General features: G+C 37.3%; 1 long non-coding RNA gene across 2 annotated transcripts in view; it reads left to right on the top strand.

The window, feature by feature from the left end:
* LOC307186006 overlaps positions 1 to 26930 on the top strand; it is a 424126-nt gene that overhangs the window by 201482 nt on the left and 195714 nt on the right. For both annotated transcript variants that reach the window (XR_013828233.1, XR_013828234.1), the window contains exons 5-6: positions 1570 to 1668; positions 9170 to 9255. This is a non-coding gene — a long non-coding RNA (uncharacterized lncRNA). The remainder of the gene's footprint in view (positions 1 to 1569; positions 1669 to 9169; positions 9256 to 26930) is intronic.

The following is a 26930-nucleotide window of genomic DNA, read 5'->3' as shown; positions in this document are numbered from 1 at the left end:
AAAATAATCCATTTCATTTTTGGGGGAATTACATTGTATGTGTTCATGCTGTTGAAAATCAGAATGATGAGCTATTAGATGTTCTTGTACCATGGATCATTTTTCCCTTGACCTGAAAATATTGATTCTTAATTTCTCTGCCTGTGTTGTTTTCACTATGAATCTATCAAAATAAACATATTGACTATGTTAGCTAAAAATTTTAATGAAAACCTATTAGAATTGGCATACTTTCCTGCTGAGTCTGCAGTATTAAGCTATTACAGAGAATAGGCAGAGTGAGGTGGATTCACAGGCCAGCTCATACCCTTTCACACAGCAGTGCTTCCTATTCCTCCTGCACATTTTCATACCAACAAATGCCTTCATTAATGTCTATGTTTATTGGGACTGAACAGTGAGTCACATGTTTAATAGAGACTTTCATAAGATTCATCTGGTTTTATTCTTCTAGGACATTGAATCAGCATTTCTAATATTTGCTTCACAAGCAAGAAGGTGAAAAAAGGGAGCAAGAAAAAAGAAAGAGAATAGTATAAAGAGATTGAATGGATTGGGGTAATTAGGAGGATGCAAAATTATAATAAGTAACACTTGCAAAATGAATATCAAGCAATATTAATAGAGGGATGGATGTCAAAATTCCCCAAACTGTGCACTGATGTTATGACTACTGATAAAACACTATGTTTCTGCTTTGCTTCTTCCTTCTGTCATCATTTGACATACTTTATTGAATTTTTACTTGGTACCGGGCACTGAACTTGGCTCTGAGAATAGAAGAGGAAATAAGACCTTATGGGTCTTATGTATAACTTAATTAATCATTTCACAATTACTACTACTAGAAAATTATTATCTTGAATAGGATCTCCAGCTAACCCAAGAAAGACCTCTACAAAACCTAGAATTATATAACAGTGTTATGGAAATTAACCACCTACACATGTTCAGAATTGACTCCAAAAAATGTATCTATCTCACACTGGACACTGAGAGAGCTCTGAACTCCTGATCTATAACTATCTAAAATGGCGCTATAGTCCATTATCCTCTGTAGAGAAAGACAAGAAGTTTATTAACACTTTCCAAAAAATTGTTTTAATGATTACAACTCTTCCTTGGGTAGCAAGGCGAAGTGATATTTTAACTGTGGCAACTAGCACCCAAGCATTTTTTTTTTTTTAAGTCAGGTGCTGTTTGATAAATATCAGGATAATCCACTGGGATACAATGTGAGACCCGAAAGGCTTGTGGATCAACTAGACCCAAAGCAATAAAAATAAAATTAAGCTTCTCTATATAGAAAGAGATAGGAATTTTATATTTGTTTTTTGATATTGTTATTGTCTCCTGAAAGAAAAGTACAGATAGAAGAGAAAGAGGAACAGCAGCAAGACGATTAGATGCTTGCATATAGGTCAGTAAGCTCCAGTGGCAATAGGGCTAAAGTGACAAGAATTGAGTGCCTATTATACTATTTAAACTGTGAGACTCCAAAATAGTCTGTAAAATCTACTAAAAATGTTTTTTTGTGCATTTTTCTTTCTTTTTGTCATTTTGTTTTAGGAAAACACTGAAGAATGATTAATTTTACATCATAAATTCTCGGTGAGGAACGGGGAAGCAGAAGCAGAAGTAGGAGTAGGAAGAGACAACCTTGAGAAGGTAAGTTCACTACACATCCACAGAAATCTTAGAAGGACTTTCAGTTCCCTCTAGGTTTGAATTAGGGTTGAAGTTAATCCCATGTAGACAGACCCTAGATTTCACCTACGATAGTTTCACAGAAAAATCAAGATGAGATACACCTAGAATTCAAGTGAGTTTCACATGGAACACAATAATTAATGACCACAGTAAAATGTGTTTGGTACTTTTTTTTTTCCTTAAAATACGTGTTACTTATTTTACTACTTGGTTTCTAGAAGGAGTTAGACAAAAGAAAATAATCATGAGGGAAAGAAGAGAGCAAACTTTGACTACTCATGAAGATGACCTCACCTTCTATTTTACAAATAGAAATGAATCACCTCAAATTCCTATTACAGACACAAACAACCTACCCTCATGCACTCCATTCTTGCCTCCCATATATATTAATCAGACTTCTTCCTCTTGTTGAAAATTAATCCTTTATGTTCTGGTTCCAAATAATTTTCATCTCAAAGGAATTCTTTAATTATTTCCCTATTTATTTTATCTCTGTCTTCTCCTTCTGGTGACTTTTCCCCATTGTATACAAAAATTCTCAAGTCTAATTGCCTAAGGGGGAAAAAATCCTCTTCATTTACTATGTCCCTTTTTTTTTTTAACATCTTTATTGGAGTATAATTGCTTTACAATGGCGTGTTAGTTTCTGCTTTATAACAAAGTGAATCAGTTATACATATACATATATCCCCATATCTCTTCCCTCTTGCATCTGTGTTTGGTACTTTGAAATTTAAAAAATCATTTTAAAATGTAACACCACCTGCATCAATTTTTCTCACCACAGGTGAGAACCTGAGGTCCAGAAAGATTAAGACATTTGTCAGAGGTCACGTGAGATGAAGTTGTTTATGAACACAGACTGTCTCACTCTCAATACTAAATGTTGTCTATTGTGCTGTTGTTTAGTATATTTTAAAACAATTTATTATGAATATAATTACAGGAAAAACTCATTTATATCTTAAGCATGAAAGAAATAATTAACATTTTTCCAAAATCAAAAGCGGAATTTTAATAGAAGTTTCCAGTGTGAAAACTAAGTGATTTGCATATATTCCTTTGACTTAAATACCTAAATTGTCAGTGTATTTGCATTTTTCCATCTAATTTTGCCAGCACATTCAATTCATCTACATATTCCTGTTAGTCTAGTTGCTGAGAATGTTTGGCTTTTTCTACCTATAATCAGAATTAACTTCAGCTTCAACACAATTCAAGAAAGGAAATTTTATAGAGCATAAAGGAGAAACATTTTCAGACTCAAATCTTGTCAACCCTTTTAAACAAATGAGTAGTTATTTTGATCTTCTTTTCAGGGTACCTGAGGATATCTAAAGCAGGGTTAATATTGAAGGTATCCTAATAACGCATTCATATGTTAACTCAGAGGTGAATAAAGAGGATTTTTCTATGAATGTACAAATATTTTAATCCAGGTATCAGACACTAAGGGGTTATACATTCTCTCTCAGTTCCCGTAATACATATCCCATGTGGGTGACTTTAGTATTAAATCTCTAAAATTTAGAAATTAAAAAGAATAGAAATCTGATTTCTTGAGGAGGCTCTCAACCTATGTAATTTAACACTCCACAAATGCTCACAACAAGTAGTTAGGGATTCTGTATCATTGTACTTGAATTATGCTGTTTATCTAAAAGAAAATGAATATGAAATATACACCATTTTACCGTTAATTCATTGTCCCCATAATCCATGTGCATTTGCGGTTACTTTTACCTTCATCCTGAATATTACGACCAAGATGGCCTTACTGTTCCCCTCAATTAACTAAACTTTAAACAGGCTTCTTCCTGACTTGAGGCCCCTAACCTCCCTTTTCCTAGAATACTTACTGAAGTAAACTTTTCATTGTAAATTCTTTCTCTGCCCCTTTAAGACGTAATTCTTTGCTCAGCCTCTTGCCAGTTTTACAACCCAGGAAGGACTTTCTCAGAGCTCTGGGAGACATCCCTTTCAAATGGAATTATCAAAGGAGATACAGCCCTATCTCCCAGTCTCTGTGGCAAGGTAGGAGCTTAATTTAGGCCAATTAGCAAACATCCATGGCCTAATCATATTGACCACCTACTCCCCCAACCTTCTCCAGTACTAATCTACTAGCTCACCTCAATGCTTAAAAATCACTCCTACTTTTTGTTCAGTGGAGTTCAGTCTGCCTCTCCTATTGCAGTGGTCCTGAATAAAGTCTTCCTTGTATCTTTAACTCTCTCTGGTACACTTTTTCTTTGATAATTGTCATCATTATTATTGCTACCTTTTTTGGATCACTTACCATGCACCAAATACTTTGCTAAGTCCATTACTATAGAATGTTTTATTTAATTTTCACAATAACCTAGGTTTATTCCTGGTCCTATTTTATAGATGAGAGAATAAAAGCACAGAAGAGTTAAATAGCAATGCCCTCTCTATAAAGGGGCACTTAGTTTTCAGAGAGGAGGGGAATGGAAAAGGAGGGAAGGAAGAAGACAGAGTGAGAGGGAGAGAGAGAGAGAGAGAGAGAGAGAGAAAGCATGAACAGGCAAACACTATAATCCCTAGGAAAGTCTGGGGCCTGGGTCACATCACATTGCTTCAACCCACTGGTTGTCTCCACATAAAGTTTGTACAGAAATTTAAAAAATAATCATGAAGTAGAGAGGAGATCCCAAGTGTTGTACTGCAAACAGAAATAGCTTTATCATTATGCAAAGGAAAAATATTGTTATTTTAAAAGAAAAATGTCTTTATCTAGATATCAGTGATGGTGGAACAGAGGGTAGAGCTTATCACTTGCTAATATTTTTTGCTTTACTCTTAAAGTTTTACTCCTTAGTACCAGGTAGCAAAACCATCACCTTCTCTCTGCTTTGTGCATTTTGAGTTACCATGTCCACCACCCACTGTGCATCATGTTCAGAGTCAAAGATAGTGCAGAGCAGGAATAAATCTCTTGAGCATGAAATGGTGTGTTTCCAATATTTGCTGCTCCATAAATGTGTAGCTTTGGAAGCTGATTATAGGAACAGTTTCTACTTTGTTTGCCCTTTGTTTAGGAATTAAAACTTCCTTTAAATTTAGCTCTTTCTATAAACAACATTAGACAGAGGGATGTAGTTAAGTTTTTTTACCTTCATTCAGAGCCATCCCAGAAAATAACTTGTTGAAGATTCCAAATACATCTTGCCCTTCCATTCTTCTGTCAGTAGTTTTTCATCTTAATTTTGCCCCAGATTTTCAAAAGGAGAGTCCAGGTTAGTTTAATTCCTTACCTATTTCTCAGAACAAATGAGGAAAGCTGTTGGGGTCTTCTCTACCACTACATCCCACCAAGGGGAAACTGGGCTGCTTGTATGAACTGGAAGATGGAGCCACAATCTCAGACGTATTTGGGTTCCCCATTCCCATCACCATAATTACCAGAGCCAATTTACCAGGACTTACTTCTCAGGACCATGTTCTCTCTTTATTTCATGGTACTGGTAGCTAGTTAGTTCTGTCCTGCTGCTCTTATTTTTAGATGTAATTCTTAGTATGACCTGGCTGTGTGATTATTAATTTCTTTTTCTGTGATTCACATTTTTCAAACTCTGTCTTCATTCTTTCTCCACTTTTCCATTAGTTCTATACCCTGAAACTGGATTAAATTATTAATTAAATTTAATTAAATTATTCATACTTTCCTGAGTAATGTCTAAGAACTGGTTTCTTCCCTGGAACTTTAACTTCTACCCTGTTTTGCCTTAAGTTACTATTGGCTGCTCTAGGGAGTCTCCTGGAGACTTCTTATTCCCATGTAGTAGTAGTAGCAATAGCAGCAAGAGTAATAATAATGATAATAATAAAAATAGCAAATTCTTATATAGCTCTTGCTCTGTTCCAAGTACTGTTCTAAGTGCTTTACGTATTTAACTGATTTAATCCTCACAACAAACTTATGATCCCTACTTTATCTGATGAGATAACTAAGGCACAGAGATTGAGTAACCATCTGAGTTCATATACCTGGTAATGGAAGAGCCAAGTTTAAATTCAAGTCCATTGCTGTGGCAACTGAGTGCCTAACCAGCAAGAATCACTGCCTCTCTGTACTGGGACCCAAAGCTGGTACCTTCATTTCCACCTACACTGTTTAAATTAGGCACACACCCTTTATGGAGTTAATCTGAGTTAATCTGAGTTATAATGAAATTATAACACTACCTAACACCATACACAAAAATAAACTCAAAATGGATCAAAGACCTCAATGTAAGGCTGGACACTATAAAACTCTTAGAGGAAAACATAGCAGAACACTCTTTGACATAAACCACAGCAAGATCTTTTTTGACCCACCTCCTAGAAAAATGGAAATAAAAACAAAAATAAACAAATGGGACCTAATGAAATTTAAAAGCTTTTGCGCAGCAAAGGAAACCATTAACAAGATGAAAAGACAACCCTCAGAATGGGAGAAAACATTTGCAAATGAAGCAACAGACAAAGGATTAATCTCCAAAATATACAAACATCTCATGCAGCTCAATATCAAAAAAACAAATAACCCAGTCAAAAATAGACAGAAGACCTAAATAGACATCTCTCCAAGGAGGACATACAGATGGCCAAGGGGCACATGAAAGGATGCTGAACATCACTAATCATTAGAGAAATGCAAATCAAAACTACAATGAGGTATCACCTCACACCGGTCAGAATGGCCATCATCAAAAAATCTACAAACAGGGACTTCCCTGGTGGTGCAGTCGATAAGAATCTGCCTGCCATTGCAGGGGACATGGGTTTGATCCCTGGTCTGGGAAGATCCCACATGCTGTGGAGCAGTTAAGCACGTGTGCCACAACTAGTTAGTCTGCACTCTAGGGCCCACATGCCACAACTACTGAGCCCATGTGCTGCAACTACTAAAGCCCATGTGCCTAGAGCCCGAGCTCCACAACAAGAGAAGTCACTGCAAGGAGAAGCCCACGCACCACAACAAAGAGTGGCCCCTGCTTGACACAACTAGAGAAAGTCCTCGTGCAGCAATGTAGACCCAACACAGCCGAATAAATAAATGAATAAATAAGTAAAATTAAATCTTAAAAAAAAGTAATCCTTATTCCTCTCTCCCATCCCTGGTAGCATTGCTGTCATTCATCTCACTTATATATATAAGCATAGCTATACATATGATATATACAGAAGCATACATAATTGAATAAATTAAGCTTTTAAAAAAAGTCTACAAACAATAAATACTGGAGAGGGTGTGGAGAAAAGGGAACCCTCTTGCACTTTAGGCGGGAATGTAAACTGATACAGCCACTGTGGAGAACAGTATGGAAGTCCCTTAAAAAACTAAAAAAAGAACTACCATATGACCCAGCAAGCCCACTACTGGGCGTATACCCTGAGAAAACCATAACTCAAAAGGACACATGTACCCCAATGTTCATTGCAGCACCATTTACAATAGCCAGGACATGGAAACAACCTAAATGTCCAACGACAGATGAATGGATAAAGAAGATGTGGTACATATATACAGTGGAATATTACTCAGCCATAAAAAGGAATGAAATTGGGTCATTTGTAGAGATGTGGATGGACGTAGAGTCTGTCATACAGAGTGAAGTAAGCCAGAAAGAGAAAAACAAGTATCGTATATTAATGCATATATGTGGAATCTAGAAAAATGATAAATGATGAACGTATTTGCAGGGCAGGAATAGAGATGTAGACGTAGAGAACAGACGTGGATATGGGGGCAAAGGGGAGGGTGGGATGAACTGGGAGAATAGGATTGACATATGTACACTGCCATGCATAAAATAGGTTAGATAGCTAGTTGGGAACATGCTATAAAGCACAGGAAGCTCGGCTGGGTGCTCTGTGATGACCTAGATGGGTGGGATGGGGGAGGTGGGAGGGAGGTCCAAGAGGGAGGGGGTATAGTTATACATATAGCTGATTCACTTCATTGTATAGCAGAAACTAACACAACATTGTAAAGCAATTATACTCCAATGAAAAAAAAATGTTACACCCTCTTTATGGAGTTAATCTTCTAATTAAATTTAATTAATTTTTATGCTAAGAGCCCCTTAAACTTATTTTAAAATAATGGACCCACACACAAACATATACACACGTATCACACCATCTTGAGGATATGAATGTATGCTATTTTGTGTGTAACTCATGAAATAATATAGGAAAAAAGTATCTTCTAGTTTTCTTCACCTTTTGTCTTCCCTCAAATAAGGTCTAGCTGAGATATTTTCTTGAGAGAGAGAGAAAGAGAGACAGAGACAGAGATAGAGCGAAGTCTTTTAGGCTTTATTGGAAGATTGGCATAGGAGTTTTCCCAGGACACATGAACGATATAAGTAGCACTGCTTTAATGATTGTCAGATGTTATGGACTGAATGTTTGCATCCTCTGAAAATTCATGTGTTGAAGCCCTAGTCCCCAGTGTGATGGTATCTGCAAGAAGAACCTTGGGAAGTAATTAGGGTTTGGTGAATTCCTGACGATGGAGGACCCATGATGAAATTAATGCCCTTATAAAAAGAGGAAGAGACACAAGATCGCTCTGCATGCATGCACCCACCAAGGAAGGCCATGTGAGCACATAACCAGAAAGACGGCCCTCACCAAGAACCCAACTCTGCTAGGACTCTGATCTCAGACTTCAAGCCTCCAAAAATGTGAAAAATAAAATTTTGTTTAAGCCACCCAGTCTGATGTACTCTATTATAGCAGCCCAAACTAAAACATCACTTGAAGCCACTTCTCCTACCTTTCATAAGAGTAACTAATTATAAATGTTTAATTTGACCCCCAAAGTTATTTTCACATAATGCCAGGATTAGAGAGCTATCTTTTTTTTTTTAACATCTTTATTGGGGTATAATTGCTTTACAATGGTGTGTTAGTTTCTGCTTTATAACAAAGTGAATCAGTTATACATATACATATGTTCCCATATCTCTTGCATCTCCCTCCCTCCCAGCCTCCCTATCCCACCCTTCCAGGCAGTCACAAAGCACTGAGCCGATATCCCTGTGCCATGCGGCTGCTTCCCACTAGCTATCTACATTACGTTTGTTAGTGTATATATGTCCATGTCTAGAGAGCTATCTTAATTTTGATTGTTTCTCAGTGTCTTTTCAAAGCAATCTACATCATTTTGCTGCATGTATTAAAGTCCAGGTTGATTGGAAATTCTTGGCAATGGATTTGACATGTACCTGTAAGTCTTTCACATTGTGTGTCTATAAAGGAAGATACTGGAACTGGTAGTTTCCTAAATAGGGCACTGTTTCTATATCAAGCTGTTAAAAAAGTTCAATTGAAAAAGACTATTAAAGATATTATTCTCTAGGTCTGAAAATAAGTACAGTTTTCTTCCACTAAGTTTTCTCAATATTTTATGTATTAAATATGTCTTGTTTTTCTTTAGGATCCAAGCATTTCTCCACAATATTTTCAGCACCAATGAGTCCTTACTTCTAAACTCACCCAGGCTGTAGTAGTAGGAGAATGCAGGTGGGTGAAAAGCTGTGTCTGCATCCTGTACTAATCAGAAAGTTTTACTCTTATAAGACTCAGTCAATGTGGCTGAGAGATGAAGAGGAGGGATTGCCCTTTCCTCATCCCCACAAACCCCTATGCGTTGCAAATTGAATGTAACTTCATGGCCACATAGCCTATAGGTGTGAATTTGTCTGATATTTGTTTTTCAGATTTAGATTTAAAACTAAACTATGGTAATGAAAGAAAGACCATCAGAGGATGAGCTCATTTTTCTGATTTTGACCCCTTTTTGTTTCCTCTCTCACTGCACTGATAATCCAGATATTTAATTGGAACCCTGATTGACTAGGGAAGAAGAAAAGATTGGGAGTGTCTTTCCTTATTTTTAATTCAATAACTATTCTTACCTGTAGTTTGCAGAGTAAAGTGCTACATGCTGTGTTTATTTCTAACAGGAAAACTCAAAGCACATGATTCTACCAAGACTTATTTAAGCAAACAGTAAATTAAAGAAAGTAGCTAAAGGTGGCACTAGGGATCAGAATGATACAGTGGATTTAGCCATAGATTTCAGACACCAAGGAGGAAATTTCGCAGACAAAAAATATCCCCATGAGTTGCTTGGTGAGTTGCCAAAGATGGGTGTGGTAGTTGGCTGGCTGTTGAAACCAGAGCTTTGTGTTTCCCCTACCACAGTGTAAAATTGTCACTGGGGGTGGATGCCCAGGCAGGGACAGTGTATTCTGGTCACACGTCCATCCAGATGTGGCCAAGTTTTAATCAATGGAAGGTGGAAAATGACACACAGTCACTTCAAGGCCAAAGTGTTTAAGGAGTAAGCAGGCCTTCTCCACTCTCTTTTTCTTCTGCCAGCTGGAAGCAGATGACCCCATGGCTAGGAGATGAGCCACAAGATGGGAGGAACTTGGGTCTTTGATTTTCCATGTGGAGTGTTATGTGAGGAAGAAATAAAATCCCACCTTTAAAACACTGAAATTTGGGGGGAGTATTTATTATAGCCACTAGGGCTCTCCTAACTAATACACTTTGAGTATTGTCCACTGCCAGGACAACTCACACCCAAGCATTCCACATTTGCTACCATGAGTTATGAAAGAAAGCTTCTCTGCTCCTTTATACTGCCCATTTTCTTCTGTGCGTCTTCACAAGGGTGGGAAATATTAACCTGGTTAAGTGGCAAGATAAAATTTAGACTCTATTTTATAAGTTCATGGAACTAGTTTGCTAAGATGTCCTGTGCTCGTATCTCCCTTCTTTTCCTTATCCTTTCTTCCATGTACTGGAGTCTAAGCTGAACTAGAGCCAAGGCCTCTTTAGAGCCTGATCACACTCTGTTTTAGACTAAGCTTTGTTGCTTTGTGTTTGTATACCACGTGGCTGATCGAAGAATGGTAAGATTCTGTGATTTAACACTTGGCTGAGGCCTCCAAATTGAACTGAGATTTCAGATCAAGCTTTACCAGAGTTCTACTATGGGAAATACTATAGGAGGCCCAGCTAGTGATAAGGAAGGGGTGGATTCGCTTCTCACTCTTTATGTATCTTGGATGTATTGTTCACCTGGGAATTTTGTGATTTGGAGGGGAGATAGGCAACACAAGATTCCATTAAACTCTCCCTTAGTCTCTAGATATGAGTAGCTAATGATAAAAAAAAAGAACTAAACCACAACACAACCCTCATTTTAAACCCTTGTATTAGGCTTCTTGCATTCACATCTTGGCTGCCTCTTTTTCTCTATTCAAAACATTAAACGTTATATAAATAAAATTTTATTATTCCAGTGCATAAACCTAGATCTTGTACACAAACTTGGTGACCCAAAGGTCTTTTATAGCCCAAATCCCTGGTTTTACCATTTCTCATAGTTACACCCGTGGTTGGTGTGAACATAATCCATGACAATGTTACATGTAATGTCATTCTATATTCTTTTCCTCAAGATACCTCTTTGTGTGTGTGTGTGTGTTTGTGTGTGTGTGTTTGAACATGTTCTGTTTTATCCTTGGACTTGCAAGCACCCAGATATCCAACTTCAGACACTTGTTTGTATACTAATTTTAGATGGTTGTAATCTACATCTTTCATATTCAGGTCCCCCTTTCTCCAGGACCAAGTCTACGTGTCCCCCTGACCATAGCCTAAGGAAATTACATTGTTTTCATGATAGAAAAGTACTTCTACTATTACACCTCTTACCACAGCATACCTGATCCACTATTCTCTTCATAAGCAGGACTTGCCTATAACAATGCATGATGTTCCTCCAAATGAAATGTGTTCTTCAACTTTAGTTTCCACATCCATTTTTTAACCAATGGCCAGTATCTGGTAGCACCATAGAGCACCTGGAAGAACCTCCAGAAACAATGAATCTTAAGGGAGAAATTCTGCATGAGGTATGTAGTCTGGCTTTGCCCTAGCACACAGAGACAGTTTGTCAAAGCCGGAAGACAGGGAACCCTTCCTGGGGATATTTGAGATTATGGAGTTTGTCAGTAATGTGGCCTACTGACTCCGGCCTCCACTTTTCTTTCAGATCCATTTCATGGTTCACAATTTCAGGCTATGCTCCTGAGAGCCTCATTTTCCATTTTGTACCATAGCAACCTGCCTCAGTTTTCAGGATAAAAGTATCAGCAGTTCCCCAGCCAGTGGCAGTGCCTGATATATAGAAAGGGGATGGCTGGGAGGTGTGGGTCATGAGAAATGTCTTTTGGCCTCAGACACTCACATATATGTACTAGCCTTCCATCTAGATGCCTCAGGAAGATACTTGGGGAGAAGATTGTGAAGAGGAGGTGGTTTGATTCTATAAACATCCCTATGTCAGGGAGTACTCCTGTTCCATATTTTTGTGTCGGCCCAATCCACTGTATGTATTGGATCCCCAGGTCTAAAAACTACTGGGCTTCCTCATATAGTTCCGTTTTCCCACCTGTTCTGCCCATGTATAGTGACCCATCTTTTACTGCTTATTTTAATTCTGAGGATCCCCTGAGGCTCCAAGCCCTGTATCAGTGAAGAAAAGACAGACAGTGCTCGTTGTATTATTTTCCTATTGTGGCTGTAACAAATTACAACAAACTTCGTGGCTCGAAACAACATGAATTTGTTACCTTACACCTCTGGATGTCAGAAACCCAAACTGGGTCTCGCTGGGCTAAAATTAAGGTGCTGGCAAGGCTGCATTGCTTCCTGGAGATTCTATGGCAGAACTCATTTCCTTACTTCTTTCGAAGAGGCCACCAGCCTTTCTTAGCTCTTGGATGCCTTCCCCCATCTTCAAAGCCAGCAATGTTGCATTTCTCTCTGTCTGTCTGTAGTCACAGCTCTCTCTGACTTTACACCTCCTTTTTCCACTTTTAAGGGTCCTTGTGATTACCCTGGGCCAACCTAGGTAATCCAGGATAATCTTATTTTAAAATCAGCTAATTAGCAACTTTAATTCCCCTTGTTCATGTCACCTAACATATTCATAGATTCTGGGAGTTAGGATGTGGCCATGTTTGGGGGGTTAGGGAAGTTATTCTGCCTGCACATCAGTCAAGGCAGACAACGCCGCAGCCTACTTCTGGCTCCGCCTATTACATACAGGCTGGTATACCAGCCATCAGTTTTCACTACTTGCCTCTTGCAATAGCATTAGGTGACAGCATCTATGTAAGGCCTGTCATTTTTCTAGTTTCCACTTTCACTGTTCATTTGATCAACATCTTAATTTCCATCTGTTTTTCATAGACTATGTTTAGTCCCCCTAAAATTCTGTTGCCTGGGAGACACCCACAGGATTGGAAACATGCCAACAAACCTTGAGAGATGTTATACTTTACTTGGAAATGTGAAACCTATGTTTGGTGTCAGATAAAATAGGTTGGAGAAAAAAACACAAGTACCTAAGGAGGCTGCCCTTCAAAGAAGTAGTTAAGAGAAGTAAGATGTTTTTTTTCCATGTGGTAGTTAAGAGATTTATCTCAGTAACTAAATAGCACAACCCAAAACAGATACTTGCAAGCTATCATTTTTATTCTTTTTAACTAAGCAGAGTTATGACGGTTTTAAAGAAGGTATAGAATTGTGAATTAAACAATTTAATTATTATATTCAAAAGCAGCAGGTGTATGGTACAAATGAAACTATGGACTAACAAGAAATCACTGCTTGTCACTCCTGTAAAAACACAAAGGGAGAGCACTAAGCAATTACATAGTTTGGCGCTGCCCATCCAAGCACAGAAATTCTCGTTGATTGTCTCTAGCAATTAGCATTTGCCGTCTCACAAAACGATTATTTATATTCTTTCTTTTTAATGGAGTTTATTAATCACATCTGTCCACCACACAAGTAGCATTTATTAACTCTGGAAGTAAAACATGTAAAAGGTTGCATTTATTTCTCAATCAGAGAGGCAAATACTAATTGAAGAAATCTCTAAAAACCAGGTCTTAACATGTGGATCAGGTGATATTGGCAGCCCAGCAAGAGAGTAATGAAACAATCTGTGCAGAAAGCAGTTGGGTTTTCTCCTGAACCCCCCATCTGGATGTCTCTGTTAACAGCCTTCAAAATCATGCATTAAGAATCTCTGTGTGATAGATGGCTAATTTTTTTAAAAAAAATTACCATCTGCTGCTTGTAAGTCAATATCCTAGGTGCTAGAAGGATACACAGAGATAGATATGATATATGTCCTCATAAATATTGAAGATGAGAAAAGTCCTTGCAGCTAACACAGAATAAAGGTAAACTGAAGTATGACAAAGTGGTGCAAAAATGTTCCAAGTATAATTGTGTCAATCGAGAGTAAGAGGAATTAATTCCTGGAGGATAAGATGATCTTTCAGAACCATCTTGAGTTTAATTGATGTTTAGGTTTATGAAGGAGAAGAATTTTGGTTGGGCAGTGCAGGACATATGGAATTTTGATATGTTGAGATAGGAAAAGGAGGCAACACATTTCAAAAGGAAGAAAGAGTGAGCAGTGATGCAGCGATGAGAAGTCTTTAGGCACATTCAGGGAATTGTGAATGAGAGCAGCAATCTCTACCTGCTCTTTCTTAGTCCATGCATGTCTTTGGCCACCATTCTTCACTTAATAGACATGCTGGCTGATCTTTTTAAAAATGCAGGTATGCCAGAGGGGAGGAATGTGAGGGGACAGATGGAATAGGTGAAAGGGATTAAGAGGTACAAACTTCCAGTTATAAAATAAATAAGTTGAGGGATATAATGTACAGCATAGAGAATATAGTCAATAATAGTGTAAAAACTTCGTACGGTGACAGATGGTAACTAGACTCATAGTGGTGATCATTTTGTAATGTTTGAAAATAGCAAATCACTATGTTGCACACCTGAAACTAATATAATATTTTAAGTCAACTATACTTCAATAAAAATAAAATAAAATAAATTAAAATGCAAGTGTGATCCTCTCTTTCCCCACCTTAGAAAACGTCAGTGGTTTCCAGTTAATCTCAGTGAAGACCGTAAGTCTTAAAGTGCCCTCACACCTCACCTACATGATCAGTCCCCTGTGGAAACGTCCAGCCTCATCTCTTATTTCCACTTACATTAGGAGCAGTAGCAACCTGCTCTCAACCACTTCATGTATTGACTTCCTCTGGTACAGAACCCTCATGATCTCATAACTAATCTTTTCTTTTCAGCCACCTTGACATAGCTGTAATGACCCAGCTTCTTCTTGGTCACTTTAGTCCTGACTTGCTAATCCTTGAGGATTCTTTTGAGCTCTAACTGTACAACATTAAGCACATTTTATATCCACAAGTGGACTATGTCTGCTCCCGACTACCTTATGATCTTCTTACATGCTTTTCCCTGTTGCTTGGAAAGACCTCTCTCCCTCTACCTCCAATGCTTCCATCTCTCTACCTTCCAGCTAATACCTACTCAAATTTAGAGCTAGGCCTAACCACCATTTCCTTAGGGCATGAGACAGACCTGAGACCTGGGACCTTTGCTGCAGTGCTGCAGAATTTACACCTGGACATACCTCTCCTCAAGCTACAAAATACAAAGAAACTATATGGGACTAAAAATAACTGTGTGCATGCACAGTGTGGGTAAATTCAGACCAAAAGATACAAAAAGACAAAAAAAAAAAAAAACCCAACTGCCATTTCTGAGGAGCCTGGAGCAAAAATTGGGTGTCAGGAGGAAAAGCAGGGTACTGCGCATGCCCCCTGCACTCAGCACCACAACGGGGTGGACAAAACACCTAAGCCGCCCCTCCAGCCCGACCCCTGGACCCGCCCCCACCCTCATCCCATATAAGGAGCCAGCTCGCCCCCTCGGGGAGTGAGCAAGAGAGCCCCTTACTCGTTCTCGCTCCCTCCTGCAGCCAGCGCAGGAGCCCCAATAAAGCCTTGCCTGAGTTTCTTGTCTGGCCTCGAGTCAATTTCTATTGATTAGGGAAGGCCAAGAACTCTGGTTGGTATCAGGCACACTTATTTGACAGAGAAGACTTAGTTAAGTACCTTTGTTATATGACCTTGGAATAGTTGTATGTCTCCTTTACTCTTATTGAAATTCTAACCAAAAACCAACTTTGAAAATTATCTACAGTATTTGTCTCTCCATCAAGATAATAAATCTATGTCTCAGGAGACCACATATGTCTTGTTAACACTGTCTTCCATGTACTAGCAAAGTGCCTGGCAACTGGTAAGTTCCAAGTAAATGCTGTTAAAAAACAAATGTCTGAACAAATGAGATATGATTAGGACAGGCTAGATCCAGATTGGAGAGGCTTTGAATTTGATGCCATGGATTTTATATAGAAAATAGGAGGGTGTCTACATTTGTAATAATAACTTTAGGCTGAAATAAAGGCTTAGATGTGAGAGGGTAGGGCTATGCAATAAATTATAATACTCTTTTCATCCAGGCAGTCCTAAATCAATTCAAAATAGACACAGAAATCTGGCAACTTCTTTTTTGTTTTCTGTGTATATATATATTCAAGTTCTCATTTTCCACTTCATCTCACTCTTGTCTGTTCTCTATAAAGTCTACATTTTTCCTAAAGAAACCTCTCTTCTTCCAGCTTAGTCAGACTGTCTTCCTTTATTTTACTGGCATTCTTTTATTGCTCCTGTTTTAATGGTAATGATGAAACACATTTTCCCAAACACTCCAGCTTTTCCTTGAATCTCTGTGCAGAACTGATTCCTACAGACACATGCCTTTTAAATTGTCATCTTAACTTTTGCATTTGCAACATTTTAACTTTTATTTGGCCTTTTTTTTTTTTTTTTTTTGTGGTACGCGGGCCTCTCACTTGTTGTGGCCTCTCCCGTTGTAGAGCACAGGCTCCGGACACGCAGGCTCAGCAGCCATGGCCCACGGGCCCAGCCGCTCCGCGGCATGTGGGATCCTCCTGGACCGGGACACAAACCCGTGTCCCCTGCATCGGCAGGTGGACTCCCAACCACTGCGCCACCAGGGAAGCCCTTATTTGGCTTTTAAAAGAAATATATTGTGGTAAGAACAGTTAACATGAGACCTACCCACTTAACATATTTTTAATTATATAATACCGTATTGTTGTCTTTAGGCACAATGTTGTACATCAGATCTCTAGAACTTATTGAACTTGCATAACTGAAATTTTGTACCCGATGATTAGCAAACTCCTCATTTTCCCCTCCCACCAGCCCCTAGTAAACACAATCCTGTTTTTTACTTCTGTGAATTTGACTATGTGACTCACATAAGTGGAATCATGCAATATTTGTCCATATGTGGCTGGCTTATTTCACTTAGCATTATGTCCTCCAGGTTCATACAGCCTGTTGCATATTGCAGGATATCCTTCATTTTTAAGGCTGAATAATATTCCATTGCACGTGCATACCATGTTTTTTCTTTTTTTTTTTTTGGTAAAGAATCTTTCAACTTTATAATTCTAAGATTCTATAAGCTTAGCATTTAAGCACTGAGAGACTTAGGGGTCCCAGATGTGTTAGAAACTTGAAATTACACATTATCAAATGTATACCATGTTTTAAAAGTCCATTTTCCATCAGTGGATATTTAGGTTGTTTCCACATTTTCGCTATTGTGAGTAGTGCTGCAATGAACATAGGGGTGCTAATATATCTTCGAAATTCTGATTTCATTGTTTTAAGGTAAATCACCTGAAGTGGGATTGCTCATATGGTAGTTCTGTTTTTAATTTTTTGAGGAACTCATACTGTTTTCAGTAGCAGCTGTGCCATTTTGCATTCTTACCAAGTGTACAAGTAATCCAGTCTCTCCACATCCTCACCAACATTTGTTGTCTTTTGCTTTTAGTGATATTAGCCACAGCAACAAATGTGAGGTGTTACCTCTTTGTGATTTTTGATTTGCATTTCCCTGATGATTAGTGACCTTGAGCATCTTTTTATGTACCTGTTGCCTATTTGCATATCTTCTCTGGAGAAATGTCTAAGTCCTTGGCCCATTTTTTAATTGAGTTATTTTGAGGACTTTTTGATATTGAGTTATAAGAGTTCATTATATATTTTGGATATTAACCCAATGAGTTTGCAAGTTTTTATTTCAATTCCATAGGTTGCCTTTTCACTTTATTGATTATACCCTTTGTCCTGTAGAAGTGTTTTAATTTAATGTAGCTCAGTTTATCTATTTTTCCTTTTATTTCTTGTGCTCTGTGTGCCATAACCACGAAATCATGGCCAAGACCAATATCATGAAAACTTTCTCCTACGTTTTCTTCTAAGAGTTTTACAGTTTTAGGTCTATGTTTATATCTTTAATCCATTTTGAATTGACTTTTGTGTATGATGTCCAATTACATTCTTTTGCATGCAGATATCCAATTTTTCCACTGTTGAAGAGACTATCCTTTCCCCACTTTATTCTTGGCACCCTTGTCAAAGATCAGTTGACCTTATATTCTTGGATTCATTTCAGGGCTCTCTATTTTGTTTGAATAGCCTATGTTTGTCTTTATAAAAGTACAATACTGTTTACATTATTTTTTAAAGGATTTTTAATGAAATACATAGTTGATTTACAATAGGTTAATTTCTGCTGTACAGCAAAGTGATTCAGTTATACACACACACACACACATATATATATATATATATATATATATATATACACATTCTTTTTTATGATATTCTTTTCCATTATGGTTTATCACAGAATATTGAATTTAGTTCCCTGTGCTGTACAGTAGGACCTTGTTGTTCATCCATTCTACATATAATAATTTGCACCTACTAACCCCAAACTCCCACTCCATCCCTCTTCCACCCCTCTCCCACTTGGTGACCACAAGTCTGTTCTCTATGTCTCTGAGTCTATTTCTGTTTCATAAAGGTTCATTTATGTCATATTTTAGATTCTACATATAAGTGATATCATATGGTGTTTGTCTTTCTCTTTCTTACTTCACTTACTCCATGTTGCTGCAAATGGCATGATTTAGTTCTTTTTTACGTCTGAGTAGTATTCCATTGTATATGTGTACCACATCTTCTTTATGCATTCATCTGTCAATGGACATTTAAGTTGTTTCCATGTCTTGGCTATTGTGAATAGTGCTGCTGTGAATACAGGGTTGCATGTATCTTTTTGAATTATAGTTTCATCCAGGAGTGGGATTGCTGGATCATACAGCAACTCTATTTTTAGTTTTTTGAGGAACCTCCATACTGTTTTCCATAGTGGCTGCACCAACTTACATTCCCACCAATAATGTAGGAGGGTTCCCTTTTCTCCACACCCTCTCCAGCACTTACTATTTGTAGACTTCTTGATGATGGCTACTCTGAGCAGTGTGAGGTGATACCTCATTGTAGTTTTGATTTGCATTTTTCTAATAATTAGTGATGTTGAGCATCTTTTCATGTGCCTGTTGGCCAGCTGGATGTCTTCTTTGGAGAAATGTTGATTTAGCTCTTCTGCCCATTTTTTGATTGGGTCATTTGCTTTTTTGTTGTTGAGTTGTATGAACTGTTTGTATATTTTGGAAATTAAGCCCTGTTGATTGCATCATTTGCAAGTATTTTCTCCCATTCCATAGGTTGTCTTTTCATTTTGCTTATGGTTTCCTTTGCTGTACAAAAGCTTGTATGTTTGATTAGGTCCCATCTGTTTATTTTTGCTTTTATTTCTATTGCCTAGGGAGACTGACCTAGGAAAACATTTATAGGATTTATGTCAGAGAATGTTTTACCTATGTTTTCTTCTAGTTTTATGGTGTCATGTCTTTGCTTTAAGTCTTTAAGCCATTTTGTGTTTAGTTTTGTGTATGGTGTGAGGTTGTGTTCTAACTTCATTGATTTACATGCAGCCATCCAACTTTCCCAAAATCCCTTGCTGAAGAGACTGTCTTTTCCCCATTGTATATTCTTGCCTCTTTTGTCAAAGATTAATTGAGCGTAGGTGTGTGGGTTTATTTCTGGGTTCTCTATTCTGTTCCATTGATCCACATATCTGTTTTTGTGCCAATACCACACTGTTTTGATTACTGTAGCTTTGTAGTATTGTCTGAAGTATTGGAGGGTTATGCCTCATGCTTTATTCTTTTTCCTCAGGATTGCTTTGGCAATTCTGGGTCTTTTATGGTTCTATATAAATTTTAAGATTATTTGTTCTAGTTCTGTGAGAAATGTCATGGGTATTTTGATAGGAATTGCATTAACTCTGCAGATTGCTTTGGGTAGTATGGCCATTTTAACAATATTTATTCTTCCAATGCAAGAGCATGGGGTATATTTCCATTTCTTTGAATCATCTTCAGTTTCCTTTATTAATGTTTTATAATTCTCAGCATATAAGTCTTTCACCTCCTTTGTCAGGTTTATTCCTAAGTATTATTTTTTTTTTGGTGCGATTGTAAAAGTGTTGTAATTTTACATTCCCTCTCTGATATTTCATTGTTAGTGTAAAGAAATCCAACCAATTTCTGTATGCTAATCATGATCCTACAACCTTCCTGGATTTGTTTATTAGTTCTAGTAGAGAGGCTTATATATATAATACTGTTTTAATTATAGTATCTGTAAATATAATGACATCAAGAAGGGTGAAGGGGCTTCCCTGGTGGCGCAGTTGTTGAGAGTCCGCCTGCCGATGCAGGGGATGCAGGTTCGTGCCCTGGTCCGGGAAGATCCTACGTGCTGCGGAGCAGCTGGGCCCGTGAGCCATGGCCGCTGAGCCTGCGTGTCTGGAGCCTGTGCTCCACAACGGGAGAGGCCACAACAGTGAGAGGCCCGCGTACCGCAAAAAAAAAAAGAAGGGTGATGAGCCAGTTTTTTGTTCTTTTTCAAGATTATTTTGAATATGTGGAGTCTTTAATGATTTTATATAAATTTGAGGATTTTTCTATTTCTGTAAAAAAGGACTTGAATTTTTATAGGAATGGCATGGAATCTGTAGGTCACTTTGGGTAGTATGGATATTTTAAAAATATTAAGTCTTCTAATACATGAACTCAGGTTATCTATTCATTAATTTGTATCTTCTTTACTGCATTGTAAGTGAAGTTCCTTTGTTAAGTTTACTCTTAGATATTTTATTCTTTTTGATGCTATTACACGAGGAATTATTTCCCCAATTTCTTTTTCAGATAGTTCATAAGTAAGAGATAGAAACACAGCTAATTTTTGCATGTTGACTTTGTATCCAGCAACTTTACTGAATTCATTTATCAATTCTAACAGTTTTTTGTTGGAATAAGGTTTTCTATATTTAACATCATGTCATCTATAAACAGGGACAATTTTATTTCTTCCTTTCTGATTTGGATGACTTCCATTTCATTTTCTTGCCAAATTGTTATGGCTAAGATTCCATTAATATGTTGAATAGAAGTGGTGAGAGTGAACATTCTTGTCTTGCTCCTGATCTTCATGGAAAAGATTTTATTTTTTTCCTGTTGAGTTTGATTTTAGTTGTGGACTTTTCACAGATTATTTTATTATTTCCCTTTCTTCCTAGTTTGTTGAGAGTTTTTATCCTAAAAGGATATTGAATTTTATCAAATGCTTTTTCTGTATCGATTGAAATGATCATGTGTTTCTTATCCTTCATTCTGTTAATATGTGTATCACACTAATTTATTTGCATATGTTGCATCATCCTTGCATCCCAATGATAAATTTCACTTGGCCATGGTGTATGACCCTTTTAATGTGCTGTTGAATTCCATTTGCTAGTATTTTGTCGAGGACTTTTGTGTCTATATTCTTCAGGGATATTGGCCTGTAGTTTTCTTTTCTTGGCATGTCTTTTTCTGGCTTTTAATTACTTTTTAAAGTAATGCTGGCCTCATAAAATGTTATCTCCTTTGAATTTTTAAAGAGTTTGAGAAAGATTGGCCTTAATTCTTCTTTAAATGTTTGGTGAAGAATTTACCAGTGAAGCCATCTGGTCCTGGGCTTTTCTTTGTTTGGGGATGTTTTTGATTACTAATTCAATCACCATATTAGTTATAGGTCTATTAAGACTTTCTGTTTATTCATGATTCAGTATTGGTAGGTTCAATGTTTCTAGGAATTTATTCACTTTTTCTTGGTTATTCCATTTTTGGCATGCAATTATTCATAGTTTCTTATGATCCTTTTTATTTCTGTAGCATCAGTGTAACATCTCTTTTATTTTTGATTTTATTAATTTAAGTCTTCTTTTTTCTTAATTATTATAGCTAAAAGATGTTAATTTTGTTTATCTTTTCAAAAACTCAGTTTCATTGACTTTTTTCTATTTTTTTTCTATTTTCTACTTTATTTATTTTTGCTCCTTCCTTATTACTTCCTTCCTTCTTGTAACTGGGTTTGGTTTACCTTGCTTTTCTAGTTCTTTGAGACATAAAGTTAAGTTGTTTATTTGAGATCTTTCTTGTTTCTTAATATAGGCACTTATTGCTATTAACTTCCCTCTTAGTACTGCTTTTCCTGAAACTCATAAATTCTTGTATGTTATGTTTTCATTTGTCTCAAGATATTTTTTAACTTCTCATTTGACCACTTCATTGATCCACTGATTGCTCAATGTGTTGTTTAATTTCTAGTTTTCCTTCTTCTATTGATTTCCATTTTCATTCCATTGTGATTAGAGAAGATCCTTGGTATGATTTCAATGTTCTTAAATTTGTTAAAACCTGTTTTAGAACTAACATGTGATTTATCCCAGAGAATGTTTTTGTATGTGTGTGCTTGAGAAGAATGCATTTTTTACTACTATTTGGTTGAACGTTCTATATATGTCTGATAGATCCATCTATAATGTTGTTCAAGTCCACTGTTTCTTTATTGATTTTCTGTTCAGTTGTTCTATTTATTATTGAGATTGGGATATTAAAGTCTCCTACTATTATTGTATTATTATTTCTCCCTTCAGTTCTGTTAATATTTGCTGTATATATTTAGGTGCACTGATGGTGGGTTTGTCTATATTAATAATTAATGTTTCTTCCTGGTGAGTTGACCCTTTTATCATTATCTAATGTCCTTCTTTGTGTCTTGTGAAAGTTTTTGACTTAAAGTCTATTCTGTCTGCTATATGTATAGTCATCCCTATTCTCTTTTGGTTACCATTTGCATGGGATATCTTTTTCTGTCTTCTTACTTTCAGCCTCTGTGTGTCCTTAAATCTAAACTGAGTTTCTTGTAGACAGCATGTAGTTGGATCTTGTTTTTGTTTTTATCTATTCAGCTATTCTCTGTCTTTTGATTAGGGAGTTTAATCCATTTTTTATTTTAAGTCATTATTATAGGAAAGGACTTACTATAGACATTTCATTAATTGTTTTCTCTTTGGTTGTTCTTTTTTTCCTTTTTCCTCTCTTGCTGTCTTCCTTTATATTTTGTTTGTTTGCATTGATATGCTTTGATTCCTTTTAATTTTTCTTTTGTATAACAGCAATGCTATTTTCTTTGTAGTTACCATGGGGCTTATGTAAAATACCATAATTATAAGTCTGTTTTAAGCTGATAGCAACTTAATTTCTATTGCATAGAAGATCTCTACACTTTTACTCCCTTCCAACACTTTATGTTATTGATATCACACTTTACATCTCTATATATTGTGTACCCATTAATGTATTTTATAGTTATTTTAATACCTTTAAAAACTTTTATACTAGAATTAAAAGTGATTTACCCAGCACTATTACACTAATACATTATTCTATATTTATCAATATACCTATCCTTACCAATGAATTCTATACTTTCTATGTGACTGTGTTGCTGTTTAGTGTCTTTCATTTCAAGTTGAAGAACTCCCTTTGGCATTTCTTGTAATGCAAGTCTGGTAGAGGTCATTCAGCTTTTGTTTGTCTGAGAAAGTCTTTATCTCTCTTTCATTTTTGAAGGACAGTTTTGTAAGGCATAGTATTTTTGGTTGGCAGTTTGTTTTTTTCCAGAATATTGAATATATCATTCCACTCCCTTCTGTGCTGGAAAGTTTCTGCAGAAAAAGCCACCGATAGTCTTATAGGGTTGCCTTGTACATGGCAAGACACTTTTTTCTTACTGCTTTCAAAATTCTCTGTCTTTGACATTTGACAATTTGAGTATAATGTGCCTTGGTGTGAATTTCTTTGGATTCCACTTATTTGGAACCCTTTAAGCTTCCTGGATCTGATTTTCTTTTCTAGATTTGTAAAGTTTTCAGCCATTATTTCTTTGAATAATATTTATAATCTCTTTCTCTCCCCTCTTTTTCTCAGATTCTCATAATGTACATCATCTACTTGATTTTGTCCCATAAATCTATTAAGCTATCATTGATCTTTCTTCTTTATGTTCCTTAGACTGGATAATTTTAAATGATCTATCTTCAAGTTTGATGATTCTCTCTTCTGTGACTTCTAGTCTGCTATCAAACCCCTCTATTGAATTTTTAAGTTCACTTGTTGTATTATTCAACTCTAGTATTTCTGTTTGGTTCTTTTCAAAATTTTCTATCAGTTTGTTGATATTGTTCACTGAGCATTTTTATCATGTTTTAATTCTCTGTCAGGTCATTATATAACTCTATTTCACTAGAGTAGATTTCTGGAGTTATATGTATTTTATTCCTTGAGATCATGTTTCCTTGTTTCTTCATTTTCTTTGACCTGGGTTAGTATCTATACTTTTAAAAAAAACAAAACAAAGCAAAACAAAACCAAACCCTGTCACCTCTCCCAATCTTCCCAGATTGACCTTGTGCAGGAAGAATCTTTCATCTTCAACCTGACCTGAACTTTTGTGGGCCTCTCAAACTTTGGTACAAGTCCATACTGCCATCTTTATTCTTTGCTGCACCCAGGTGTCTGGATATGCCAGGCCGCAACAGCACTCTGAGACAGACAAGAGAGAAGCCAATCTTTTGAGTGGCTCCTGGAGAAGTTGAAACTCTGGCTGTGCAGTTCAATTTTTTCCCTCCTCAAGGAGAATTTGGGAGCTGAGATTTATTACCCACCCATTCTGTGTTAAGCCAAGGAAAGGAACTGAGGCAAGTGCCCACCTGCTAGTTCAAACCATCGCTTTACTCTGTGTCGCCTCCAGGGGACTAGTATAAGTTGGGCCCTGTCAGATCTCTGAGACAAATGAGATAGAAGCCAGTTTCTCTGGTAGCACCTGGAAATGTTGGAAAATTATATGTGTAGCTCAATGCATTTGCTCCTCAAAGGGAAGCAGGGAGCTGAGGTGTATCACCACATACTCTGCCTTGAGCCAGAGAGAAGAGCAGTCGTGAGTGAGTGCCTGCATGCTAGTTCTGACTTCTGTTTTGCTCTCATAACCTCTGAGGGACTAGCATAATATCAAGTCCCATCAGCTTTCCAAGAAGGAGAGAGAAAAGTCAGTCCCTCAGGTAGCACCCAGAGAAGGAGGGGTGTTAGATATGCAGTCTACCTCACTCACTTCTCAGGAAGAATCTGGGAGCTGGAGGCCCCCTTCCAATTATAGGGCACTGTTCTCAGGGTGGGGATCTTGGTGAGAGGTTGTTTCTGCTTTTCCTACTGGTTTTGATGTTGCTAGTTTTTCACTCACCTGTGGTGCAGGAACCTCTCAACTAGTTTCTTGATTTCTCACAAAAAGAGCTGATATATGTGTTGCTGTTGAATCCATGTCATGAGGGGAAAGAAAGTCCAGGACTTCCTGTTCACCATCTTGGTGTGTCACTCCCTTGTAACATTTTTACTATATTATTTCTCTGCTTCATTTCAAGCAGATGATATATATTTTTTATTAATAAGGACACCCATTTTTTTCTAATTTATATATTAATACAAATTACCACCCTTATGTGGACACAAGCCTTAATTTTCAGTCCCTTAAATCTAAAAGCATAATAAGTTCTGAGTGTAATTAACAAATTTGAGGCCATCTGGTTCAGTATTGCCCTTAGGACCCTATGGAGAAACTGCAGTTCCTTTCCTTGCCCCCGGAGGTAATTAAAAACAATATGTAAGAAGGGCAGAATTTAGAGCAGCTCATCCAGCATTGCTTATCTCTATCTGATAATAACAATTTAAGCCTCAGCCTCTAATGCACTTACAGATTTCAGGCACCTTTGCTGTTCCAGGCTCCAGTCTCCTGACCTGCATACCTGGCTGAAAAGACCAATAGAAACAATAACTGTGACTCTACCTTTTGCAAAGTGAGCTTTCCCTGGGACTAAAAGATTTTCTTGGCTAATAATCCTTGCTGCTACTATGCCTGTGGCACAGATGCCTAAAGAAGTCAAGGTCAAGGTACAGGGACTGCACATCAAGAGCCGTGCTTCTCAGGCCTGTGGAGTCTTATGTTCATGGCCTGTACCTGCTGAGCCCCATATTGCATACAAACAAACAGTAGCTTGTGATTAACACTGTCAAAACTGCAGGGCTCTGCCAAGTTCAAAATTCCACAGAAATCATATTTAACAGAGTCTAATTCTTACGTCTTTGTCCAGGTTATACAAAAAGAAGTCATCTCCACCAACATAAAATTCAGCCACCTGGGACAACAGAGCCCCTGAAAATTGCTAAATTTAAACCACTCAGTGCGAATCTTACTGAAGCTAATGCATAAAGCCACACCCACTGGTGATGCCAGTTATTTGGCCCTCAAATTCTCCTTTCTATCATTTTTCTCAAAGTTGCCAGCCAATGTCCCAAACCTTGATCTTAGAGAACCTACTAAATAAAACCCATTTGTTCCGTGTCTGAGTTCTGAAGACACAAAAGTTTATCACATAAAGATAAAAATGTTAAATTATTGCTGATATTAGCTATATTGGGAAATGTGGCTTACATATTCCACCCTCCACTCCACCAAAAGAGATCCAAGATTTTCCCACATAGGTAGAGCCTGTTCCAATAAGGTTAACCCAGTTTGGAGAGAACAGACTAGACCGCACCTTGACACAGGCAATTGTGGTGTCTCTCTCTCTCTCTCTCTCTCTCTCTCTCTCTCTCTCTCTCTCTCTCTCTCTCACACACACACACACACACACACACACAAACACAAGCAGGGAGGAGAGAGTGGAGCCGTACAAGTAAAATGTTTTGCCTATTAGAAAAAGCACTGTTCCTCCTCTAGGGAGCAATTAACAAAACAAGGCTAGTTATATGAGGGATGGGAGAGCAGTGTTTTCATCTAATAATGGGGACACTGAGAATCACATCACACTCTGGCCCTTAAATA

Source organism: Stenella coeruleoalba (genome assembly GCF_951394435.1).
Source record: "Stenella coeruleoalba genome assembly, chromosome: 4".
Taxonomy (NCBI): domain Eukaryota; kingdom Metazoa; phylum Chordata; class Mammalia; order Artiodactyla; family Delphinidae; genus Stenella; species Stenella coeruleoalba.
The sequence above is the reverse complement of the archived record's forward strand: the minus strand, read 5'-3'. Positions and strand labels throughout refer to the sequence as shown.